The sequence below is a fragment of the Salvia hispanica genome, chromosome 4 (genome assembly GCF_023119035.1).
Source record: "Salvia hispanica cultivar TCC Black 2014 chromosome 4, UniMelb_Shisp_WGS_1.0, whole genome shotgun sequence".
Classification (NCBI taxonomy): Eukaryota; Viridiplantae; Streptophyta; class Magnoliopsida; order Lamiales; family Lamiaceae; genus Salvia; species Salvia hispanica.
Genome location: NC_062968.1, coordinates 22,827,106 through 22,838,301, shown reverse-complemented (window position 1 = coordinate 22,838,301; position 11,196 = coordinate 22,827,106). Strand labels below are relative to the sequence as shown.

The 11,196-nt window shown below is 32.0% G+C and overlaps 1 long non-coding RNA gene across 1 annotated transcript in view; it reads left to right on the top strand.

Moving 5' to 3' along the window:
* The window catches only part of LOC125218252, a 1,462-nt gene extending 756 nt beyond the window's left edge, over positions 1-706 (top strand). The window contains exon 2 of the long non-coding RNA XR_007175910.1: positions 513-706. This is a non-coding gene — a long non-coding RNA (uncharacterized LOC125218252). The remainder of the gene's footprint in view (positions 1-512) is intronic.
* The last annotated feature ends 10,490 nt before the right edge of the window (positions 707-11,196 follow it).

Below are 11,196 nucleotides of genomic sequence, written 5' to 3'. Positions count from 1 at the left end.
TGAGAAGTATTATGTTTAGAGTACAGTTTTTATGAAAAGTGCTATTGTGATATGATATTACGTGAGCCTTATACGAATGTGCTTTCAGTTATTTACGTTCCCAGTACGAATGCTTTCAGTTATTTAAGTTATCAGTATGTTTTGTCTTGCCAAGTTTTGTTTTGAACTTTGCCTATCTGTTTGTCTAGCAAGGGCGACGTCCCTACTGGACCAGGAGTTCGTGAATTTCGGTTCACCAGAAATTAGTGAATGCGGGTTTGTAAGTGGGGTCAGCCCATACATACCCGGTTCACTCAGTTCAGACATGGCATTAGTTCCAGGAAAAATAGATCATGATCACATATTTTACTTAGAAAATGCTTTTAGTGTCCTCGGGCCTTTTAAGATAAAACCCCGAGCTCACTCAGTAGTGGCTTGACAAAACTAGTTTTCTTTTCAGTAAAATATATTTCGGCACGTGTCCACTGAGTACACCAAGTACTCAGCCCTGCATATGTTTTAAAAATGTGCAGGTTGAGCAGTGATGACGGCGGGCGGTGTTGAGCACAGACAAATGAAGATCCTTCGATAGAATAGTACTTGGATGCGTCGTGTCTCCATACACGATGTCATCTGCTCTTGACTCTTCCGCTGCAATGTAAAAGTCGAGTTTACACTCCTTGTATTATGCATTCTGATATATATTATTCCAAGTTATTTCAGTTCATGTCCAGTCGTGCCACAGTTTCCCCCTTTTCTTCCCCGCTTCTTTCATCCTCCCCTAGTCACGATCAACCGAGCTTTCTATCCTTAGAAAGTGCGGTCGTGACATTTCATGTATTAACTACTATCAATTAACTTTGATAAGATTAATTATATTAATTGGGGATCACTGTCACTTTTGTTATATATACTAGTTTTAGTTTTCTATAATTTTAAATTTAAATGTTATTCATGGAATTGTTTTCTAGAACTTTTTTATGGTATATTGAAAAGGATAAAATGTACTAGTATTAGTTTTTAGATCATCTTATTATTATTTAACTATTTTTATAATTTAACATAGTATATAATATTCATACAATCAATATGCAATGAAAATATTAAACTAAAACTACACTATATAATTAGTCATATAATTAATTTAATTTATACACTTCAGAATTATTTATATTGTTAATTTAATTATAAGTATTTAACACTAATAAACTTGCAGTTATAATTTATTTATCAATATTTTTTGTATATATAAATAAAGAGAAAAAAAAAGTAAATCACCTAAAATCTAAAATGGGTGATGTGATCATTTTCTGTATTTATGCTTAAGAAGACCTTGACTATAATCATGAAAATTGATTAAATGTTAAAATACATAATAGTGTATGCACATTATACATGGAATGGGTAGAAGCTTTCCATATAATTTAGAGTGTTCCATTGTTTATATATTTAACTGAAATTATTAATATATTGTATTTCTATTTATCAAAAATCTATTGATATATTGTATTTCTATTTATCAAAAATCTATTGGTAGAACATATTAATTAGGATTGACACCTTGATGTGGATTGACCATTGAATTTTTTTTCGTATTTCATGTGGTATGATTTTTAAATAGGATTTGTTGGTTGATGAGCTGTGTGTGTGGTAATCTATTAATAAGATTTAGTGACTGATGACTTTTGGTGTACAAATTGTTTAATTGTTTCTTGGTAATTAGGATTTGTCGTTTCATAGTTTAATTGAATTATTGATATGGAATTTTTAATGTTTGGCCTCTATAATGATATGAATTGTCGTGGGCTGTATATAGGACGTCTTGGCTCTTTTTTAATTTTATTTTGTCTAAATTATCCACATCTGATCATAAATATCTGAAATTGTGTTTCAGAGGTATGCATATACGTTTTATTCTACCATCTTAAGTATTTTTGCTCACCAGAACTGAGAAGGGTTAATTTGACGTAAAACGGAGCTGCTAGCTGTAAGTTAACGAGTCCATGTGTGATGTGTGTATGAAAATTTGAAACTTAATTAGACATGAATATCTTTTTCCAGCTTAAAATTTTAGGGTTTTAACTACTGAAATCTTAAGTTATGTATATTTCTAGATTCTGAATAATAGATTATTATACATTGTGGAAAAGATGTAGTAGTATTTGATACTACTCCCCCCGTTCTATAAAAATATGTCACTTTGCATTTTCGTTCATCTACAAAATTAGTTCATCTACAAAATTATGTTCATTCTATTTTCGGAAAGTTATCCCAATTTATTACCTTTATACATCAACTTATTTACAACTTATACTACTATTAGACACTACTAATAATGTGGGTTACACTATCCACTAACACTACTTTAACGATTCTTCTCCTCATCTCTCTTATTTTACCAATTTTGTCTTAATTAACATGTCATCAATTGTCTATATTTTTATGAGACGGAAGGAGTGAAAAATATAGTACTACTAGTGTTTTACTAATTTTCCATGTATGTTTTACTAATTTCCATGTCATCAATTGTCCATCTTTAATATTACCGATTTGGAAAGTAATTTCTTGTGCTATTATTAAAATATTTATTTTTTGTAATTTTGTATTCCATGTGATATAGGCAAAGGATGTAATCATGTAATTAATTTATACATGTCCTACCACGTTACGAATTTTAAAAAAAGATTTTAATTGATAGATTTCACATGCTAAGATGAGGGGGAAAAAGGAATCTTTTCATATATTTTTATAGCAATTCTAGAGGTTTCATCTTTCTCTTTTATTTATTTATTTTATTAAAAAAAAAGGAATAATATTTAAAATATGTAACCTTTTATTTAAACAGTAATATTTAAAATTGAATCATATCAGATTCTTTCCCCTAACTAATTAAGTAACAACGACAACTAATTTTTCGATTTATATAAGAATTATACTACTAGAAAATTGGCATGTTATGACACCTAAAATTGTCACTAGAAAACTATTATTGTGGCACTTTATCTATAATGGCACCTTATGCAAGTGCAGCACTAGCACACTGTAATTATAGGCCATGTGCAAGGAAAGATGTTGTATAACTGCATACAATAAGTTCCAAGAAATGTGACGTGTATTGTCACCTGAAAATGCCAATATATGTTTTCTTAAATTACACTAACTTTTGGACGAAAATTTACAAAATACCCCAATAAACATTTATTATTCCAATTTCCCCTACATTTTATTTAATTTTTGTTCTCACCTACATATTTCTCTAATTTATATTTTATCCTTCAATTATTTATAATATACTATTTTAATCCTTTAATACTTACTATAATTATATTTTTACTTTTCAATGTAAATAATTCATTAAATTATTAATATTAATTCAACGGAATTTAATAAACAACTCATTTAAATAACATGGCAAATTTTCATTATATACGAAGTATCAAATGATCTTACCAAAATCTAATGTGTTTTAACACAAATTAAACATAAGTGTTAAGGTCATCTTTTACTTAAACTACACAATCATATACTACTACCCTAAGTCCTCATTACTGTGTTTCACCAGTCGATCTTCTCTTTTCCAAGGAAGGCCACCGCCCACCCCTCACTGTCAATGGAGTCCTTCCTTCTCTCTGCCCCGACAATGGCGGCTCCCGAACCCCAGCATTGATCACTGTGTTTATCGATCTTCTCTTTTCCTGTCAGCTCCTATTGCAAGAACACACACCATAAAGCAATAGCACAATGATTCAAACACAACAGCAAGTAAATGATGCTAGTAGTAACTAACCTCTTCTTCAAACACAACAAGAAGTAAATGCATTATCGACTTACCAGCTTAGTGTGACTGAAGGGGGCGATGTTAAGGCTCTCTGTCAAACGTAAGAACCATTTAAAGAGTTCATCTTCATAGTGAAAGGAAACAATAAATTGAAGAGTTTGAATTCGATCATGGAGATGTGCTAGCAGTGGCAGATCTAGGGGGGCGGTCGCCCCCTCCGCGCGACTATTTTCCCCTTATTGGGACGTAAAATTACCATATCCGCCCCCTCCGTTTGCCTCCGGCGTCGCCTCGAACAACGAAAAAAATAGCCATGTCCTCACTAAATCAAGCTACTACTATATATTCCGCCCCCTCCATTTTCGGATCCTGGATCCGCCACTGTGTGCTAGAGTACTTTATCTACCTCAGGAAGCTTAGCCACAAGCGAATCAGATCCTTTAAGGTGATTCCATGAAGCATGCAAGTAGTTGACGCACAAAGTTTAAAATTTACTTGAATTTGTGAATGAAATAGCACGTTTATAGTTCGAGCATTCTCCGTGTATACATTCTGTATTTGAGATTGAATATCAGAAAACTCTTTTATCTTCTCATCCTTAAGTTCCCAAAGTTTTTCCAGTGCAGGTTGAAGCTATTCCTTGTTCGTTCTTGATATCCTCTCAGGCTGCAAAAAATTAAACAAACCCCAACTTTAAAGTATATTTTACTAATTGAGATTATCTCCAGTAAGAAAAATATACACAAATTCTATTAGCTTGAAATTATTATTGTATTACTATAACATCTTAAATTCTAAGCAATGTTCCCATTATGACAAATGGAACACCATCAGGTCCATGACTTACAAATCTGACATAAGTCTTCTCTCCAAAAGTCGGTAGGAGATTGGGGAGTTAAACTCTAGAATCAGCCAATGTGAAGAAGGTGCGCTCTAGACTTCATGGCCAGGTCAACCTTTCACTTGTATACAGCCAAGCACTCCTGATTAAATTGAAGAAGAATTTTGTCTCTTTCACCAACATTATCCCAAAATTTCTGCAGAAATTGTGAGCTAATGCAACAACTGCAGCCTAACTGAAACAGATATCATGAGAATTTGCCTAGGTTGCTATAGTTGCTACATTAAGATTTACCAGTAGTTGCTGCAACAAAGATCCACACGTATTTTGTCTGCTAAGAGGCTTCTCAACTTTTATCGATTCCATCCCACAATGTTCAAAGAAAAGCTTAAAAAAAGAGATGGATCTTGAATTTAACATGAGTCTCAGGGCTAATATATGCAAATGAAATATAATATGAGAATCTAGAAAAGAAATTCATGATATAACAATATACATCCTCTCCTTAGGATTTCCCGGGAAAGCCACATATCCACCAACATTTGTCATGATCATAATATGACCCACGTTCAGTCTAATTCTAAGCCTATATATTCACATCAACTAATATTTATAAGGAAAACTAACAAGTAATAAAGGAACACATAAGCAATCTCTAATTAATTGAACAAATCATATATCATATCATTATTTTGGGATTGCACAAAAACTTGCAAAGATTCTTATTTTGTGTATGAAGTGAGAATTCACCTTCTCGGGAGTAGTTCCGATTTGTGAAGCTCAAGACCAACAGGTTTCGGTGCGGTAGCGACTGAGCTTCTTCACTCTGCCGGTGGTTGAATCTAATTTCCATGTAACCTTCACAAATTAAACACAATTGAAAAGTTAAACCTTCAAATAGAAAAAATCGAGACAATAGGGCGAAGATCGACCATGAATACAAGTTTCCGAAGAGAAAAACATTAAGCTTTGTTGCTTGATTTGTTATTTCTTGGCAGCAGAGTGCAGAGTGCATAGATGCGGTGGTTTTCTCTGTAGATGGCTAAAATTAGAGAGAATTCGGAATAAGGGATTGATTTCGCTGACCTCTCAAAATTTAGGATTAAATTCGCTGACCTTTCGTAATTTGGGATCGTGGCATGCGTATTTTTTAGAACAAGGGATTTCTGATTTTTTCCCATTTTTCTATTCTTTTTTAATATTATCTCCCTCCTTCCATTTATCAATTGCCTAAATCACCCCTCAAATATTTTACCTAAATTCTACAAAATCAGCCCTCAAATATTATACCTATATTTTAGAATATCAGCGCCGTTTTTTTCAAACACCCGCCTTTTTTCTGTTCCAAGCGCTTCTCTTCTCCACCCTCCTTCACAGCGCCTCCACCCTCCTCTTCCGTCTCTCCAACTCAAAGCAGCGTGAATCTGTAAGGAATCAAAAATACATATACATATGTGTCTGTATATGTAATATACATACATACATATTTGTTTGTTTTGTGGAAGTAATCACAGAGGAGGAGTTTTAATGGTTACTTTTTCGGATTTTTTTAAAAAGAATCCTCATAAGTAAATACATGATGTTTCTGGATGGTATATGATAAATACATGTTTATGGATTGCTATGGTAATTGATAATTGTCTTGACCAAAATTATTATTTAAAAAACTAAAGTTCACGTAAAATATTTTGTAGAGCATGGCAAATTTTGTACACATTTTATAGAGACGGCAAATTTTGTGTACATATTGTAGAGACGGCAAATTTAGGCAATTGTTCACATTTTGTAGAGAAGGCAAATTTTATAGAATTTAGGTAAAATATTTGAGGGGTGATTTAGGAAATTGATAAATGGAGGGAGGGGGATAATATTAAAAAAGAAGAGAAAAAGGAGAAAAAAATCAGAAATCCCTTGTTTTAAAGAATACGCATGCCACGATCCCAAATTACGAAAGGTCAGCGAATTTAATCCTAAATTTTGAGAGGTCAGCGAAATCAATCCTTTATTCCGAATTCTCTCCTAAAAGTAAGTGCAAAATGAGTGAGAAGCTGAAAATTGGGGAGGGGGGGAGGGGGGATTTTTGGGGGGAAAATTGGGCGAGTATATTTGGAGCGATATATTTTTTAATTATAACTAGCTTCTTAACAGAAGCGTGACTAAATGTTTCTTTTCCTAACAATTATTTTGAAATGTCATCCCAGTGTTGGAAATAAATGCCGTTTAAGATTGATGTATTGATTGACTATGTATACTGGCACATTTAGAAAAGTGCCACAAGTTTGGTGTAGTAAACTCAATAATTGTGAGTTACAAACTCTCTTTCTTTATTCACCCATTAATTTAATACAATATGCTTAATTTCTATGATAAATATATATATATATATATATATAGGGGAGCACTAGGGCGCATCCTTAATTAGAGTGCTAACGTACATCCAACCACGTGCTGCCATGTGGCACGAAAAATGCAATATTATATATATAAAAATGCAATACACATTTGTGAAGTTGTTCATGCATTTCCGCAGATTGCATTTTAGTTATAGGAAAATTGCATTTTTTATGGTTAAGTTTTGCATTTTCACATAAATTGCATTTTATTTTGTTAAGTTTTGCATTTTCACATATATAAATGCAATCCGTATAGATATAAAATGCAAATTAAACAGTCAATATCGAAAATGCAAAACTCAACAATAAAAAATGCAATCTGCATATAACAAAAATGCAATCACGTGCTGCCACGTGGCACGAAAAATGCAATATTATATACAGAAAAATGCAATATGCATTTGTAAAAGTTATAATTGAATTTCGACAGATTGCACCACGTGCTGCCATGTGGCACGAAAAATGCAATATTGTATATATAAAAATGCAATACACATTTGTGAAGTTGTTCATGCATTTCCGCAGATTGCATTTTAGTTATAGGAATATTGCATTTTTTATGGTTAAGTTTTGCATTTTCACATAAATTGCATTTTATATTGTTAAAGTTTTGCATTTTCACATATATAAATGCAATCCGTATAGATATAAAATGCAAATTAAACAGTCAATATCGAAAATGCAAAACTCAACAATAAAAAATGCAATCTGCATATAACAAAAATGCAATCTGTCGAAATTCATATTGCATTTTTCTGTATATAATATTGCATTTTTCGTGCCACGTGACAGCACGTGATTGGATGTAAGTTAGCACTTTAAAATTAGTTAGTATATTAGTACATCCCTATATATATATATATATATATATATCCATGGAACAAAAATTACAAATTATGTCAATGTTTTTGTCCTTCATTCTAGTACTATAAGAACTAAACTTGGTAAATCTTCTATATTAACATCTATTAAAAAACATCTCTACATTTTCAACCCTAGAAAAACATTTCCCCACATTATCCTTGTCAAATGGTCAAGGCCGACCCAACCCTGACCAAGGAACTCCACTTGATTTGAGGCCCGACCTAGTCCAGACTAAGGGTGGGAATACATATATCGGGTATTGGATTTACTCATACCCGACCCGATATCTGCCGGATTTTGGATATCCAATATCCAATTTTATGGGATTGGGTATTGAAATATAAGATAAATCGGGTATTGGATAACCCGAATGGATATTGGGTATACCCGAATATCCAATTTATTATTTTAAGCATATTTTAAATTAGGTTTAGTCATTTTGCATTAAATAATCTTATACTTTAAAATAAAAGTGGTCCATTTTTTTTGTTTTATACTACAAAATAAAACATTAAAGACATTGGTCAATTTAGATATTTCTATATTTCCATTAATATATAATATTCAATTTTTTTTATTAGTTATTAACATATGTATAGAGTCGGGTATTCGGGTACCCGATACGTCGGTATGGATACCCGGGGCGGGTATTGGCGTACCCGAAAATATATCGGGACGGATTTTGGATAGACATTTTGGTGATTTTCGGGTTTGGATACCCGATTTTTCCGGGTCGGATATCCACGGATACCCGTATTCCCACCCCTAGTCCAGACACTCGTCTAAAGTGGGTTGAGCAAAGTCGGGCTAGAATTGGTTAAACAATTAAATATTTTTATACAAGTTTATAAACACATAAAATTAAAAAATGACTTGCGAAGCTTAGTTTGTATGGACTTAAATCTAAATGAATTTGGGAGTCGCAAAAATTTTTCTTTCGCGGAGACAGATTTGTTTGAAGACAAATAGGGATTAACTTGAGCTAACTACAATGGACTTCTGGTGGGCCGTTTCTGGATTGAGCCTATGCGTTAATGGGCCGTTCCTGGGCATGGGTTGGACTGGTGGGACGGCCCTAAACTGAGTTGGGCTGCGTCAGTCCAGCCCAGTTGGCATAAAAAACACGCTCGAAGAATAATAATAATAATAATAATAATAATAATAATAATAATAATAATAATAATAATAATAATAATCCTTGTTTATATTCCCCTAATCTTTAATGCGCAATAAACCAATCTTTACTCTTCAATGCTCAGTTTTCCGAATACAAATGCACCAATCACGAATAAAAAGCCCTTTGGAAATGAAAGGGAAGCAAATTGGCTGAGGATTTGATGTATGTATGGTTGAATCCAGTGTGAACTTTGAGCATAAGAATTTAAGCAGATGAATTTTGATTGGGCTCTTGGGATTTGGAGTTGGATTGAATTTATTGCTGAGTTTCTTTCTACTTTACTTCATTTTTTTGGTGAAAAAAGTAATCCAAAAGAGAGCTTATTTCAAAAATTGTTAGCCTTCTTCTTATAAACAAAATTGAATTATTATTCAACTTCTGACTTTAGAAATTCTGACCTATGTATAGTTCAGGTTAGAGATTCATTTAGGTGTGCATTGGTAATAATTGGAAACTATATTCGTTTGAGAGACGCGTATACACTACCAACTACCAAAAATGATGTTTAGCAAGTATCGATTTCTGAACACTTTTAAATGTGGACATAAACTATTTTGAAAATTTTACTTGAAATTTTCAGTAATCACTACTAGCAAATTTTTACTTGCACATCCAATTTTAAAATTCTAATAATAAAATTCAGAATATGAAGATTTAGTAGTTCGTATATAATCGATTTTGAATTTAAACATTTTAACTAAACTATTATGTGTCTGGGTGGTGCAATTTAGTGAGTCAACATTAATTGATGTGAGACACTGAAGTATGCAACATTTTGTTTATCGTAATATAATACTACCATAATTAGATTGCAATAATTTAACTTATATGTTTTGTTTACTTCTAATTTTAGCTTTTCCTTTATCTTGTTCCTTACTAATAAAACCAGGGTTTATTTATGCCTTTATTATATGCTTCTTTGTTGGACAAAAATTACATATTTTTATTATTAATCAATCGGTGAGTTGTTAATTGAGAAGTTTTTTCCAACTTAAGTCAGTGTATCAAACTTAAACTCACAATCAACTTATACTCATAAGTAGGGCTGGGGAAAAATATCGAAAAAATGATATATCGCTCGTATCGTATTGAAAAATATCGAAAAATTATCGAATTTTCGATATATCGTAATTTTCGATACAATACGATATCGTATCGTAAGTTTTCGATACGATAACGATATGAATTTCCTTATATCGCGATATATCGTTTTATATCGAAAATTTTCGATATATCGATATTTTCGATATATATCGATATTTTATTTTCGATATATATCGATATATATCGAAATTTTCGATATATATCGATATTTAACGATATATCGAATTTCGATACGATATATCGAAATATCGATACGATAACGATATGAAATTTTTTTATATCGAAAGTTTGATATATCGAAACTTTCGATACGATAACGATATGAAATTCTTTCATATCGATATTTTCGATACGATACACGATACAACGTTTTCGATACGATATATCGTATCGACCCACCCCTACTCATAAGTAAATACAACAATACCCGAATTAAAACACAAAAACAAAAATGAGGTATTCCAAAATTAACATCACAAGTAAACACAATCTGTCTATAGCCTTTAATCTTCTCATCATTAGCCTCCTCCTCCTCCTCTGCATGATGCAATACATTATTTCAACATCACATTAATTAACATTACATATTATTAGCATCAGCATTGATATTTAGCATTAACATCATAGATTATTAACATCAGCATTAACATTAACAAAGCATTAGCATTAGAATTATTATTAACAGGGCATTAACATCAAAGATTATTAGCATCAGCATTAACATTAACAAAGCATTAGCATTAGAATTAGTATTAACAGGGCATTAACATCAAAGATTATTGATCTATTGATTTGTTCTAATTTTGCAACAAACTATTGGTTTGTTATAATTTTGCAATTAATCAAGGTTATGACAATGACATAGCTTGATAACTTATTTACGAGACATTATCAGACATCAACCAAAACAACATACTCATGCGGGACGGAGACGTCGGAGAGAGTATTTTTGTATTGCCATAAAGTAAGGTAGGAAAGAAGAGACCACTCCGAAGAATATAAAATCCTCCAAATTGCCTTAAGTTAAAAGTACGTTTTGAAGAAAAAAAAAATACTCATA